Source organism: Aptenodytes forsteri, unplaced genomic scaffold, assembly GCF_000699145.1.
Source record: "Aptenodytes forsteri isolate BGI_AS27 unplaced genomic scaffold, ASM69914v1 Scaffold477, whole genome shotgun sequence".
Classification (NCBI taxonomy): domain Eukaryota; kingdom Metazoa; phylum Chordata; class Aves; order Sphenisciformes; family Spheniscidae; genus Aptenodytes; species Aptenodytes forsteri.
The window spans coordinates 280439-281700 of record NW_008794378.1 but is presented as its reverse complement, the minus strand read 5'-3'; positions in this window follow the sequence as shown (position 1 = coordinate 281700).

Genomic DNA, 1262 nt, shown 5'->3' with positions numbered 1-1262 from the left:
GACTGCAGGGAAGTGAACAGTGCTCAAGTAAGTCCACTAGGCTGCACACTTGTCTGCAGCACAGGTCTCCCGAGATCAAGAGCAGAGCAAGCAAGCCTGGCTTGGTGAGCAGCCGGTACCAGGCACTGGTCACAGCCTCTGAGCCACCTGTCCACAGGGGTAACTTTGACGCCCAGGATGGCACCACTGATTTCAGGGGCTATAAAGAGCTACTTTAAAGCTAAGTACTACTAATCATAATTGGATAGCAGTGTAAATCAGCATTCTCAATCCATCCACAACGCAAGCCACAACGCAGGACCACGTTTTGCAGGATTTAGATTATTAAATGTGAACCGTTTGAAATAATATGCAATTAAAATAAACTACAATACAAAAAATGATAGGAGAACCGTATCAAGAACATAAAAATGCAGTGGCAAGTATCTGCCCGGCCAGTAGCGTGTGGACTGTTAACCTGACCTGGGGAGCCTGGCAGTGGCGGGAAGGTGCCTTGCATCTACATCAGTAGGGTAAAAACTTCCAGCCTGGGCTGATCATCTTTGATTAAGAAATATCCTCACCACCAAACTTTTGGTGAAGGAGAACTTTTGTGTATTCTCTTCCATTCCTTTGCAAGGATTCATAAGCAAACAGCCCTCGGAAAAATACACCCAAAAGGAGTTTTGGCTGAAGTCCACGGACCTTAATTCGTTTGCCTCGCTGGGCAATTGGACTTATCAAAACACAGCATTGATGAACTCTTATAAAAGCAGGAAGGGAGGGAGAAGCTTTCGGGCCACAGCCTGCTCCTCTTCTCCAGCACGGTTTTGGGGAGACGCCGCCCGAGCCAGGTTTATTTGTTCTGGTGACGGGGCTAAGCCTCTCCCATGTGAAATTTCACTTTTCAATGAAAACTTACTCCGGGAGGAGCACTGCCAGTATATTTCTCGTGTGACTCATACTCAGATAACCCAAAAGTCAATAGTCAAGAGTTTATTTGATGGAGGTTTTCTCCTAATTAAGAGGTCATTAAGGGGATTCGACTGTTACTCAGCGCTGAGACGAAGGTCCCCAGCAGCTGCTCCAGCCCGGGAGATGTGCCGGCCAGCACATTTTCCAGAAACATGTTTCCTCTCTCGCTAGCGGCCCCTTCCCCCTCCCCGCCACCCCGTTTCTAGTCTCTCCAGCGCTGATGAGCTAATAGCATTTTTCCTTTGCATACTTTGGCGCTGCCCCACGGCATACTCTGGCAGCCTACGTGTGTCTGAGCGCGCCCGCCC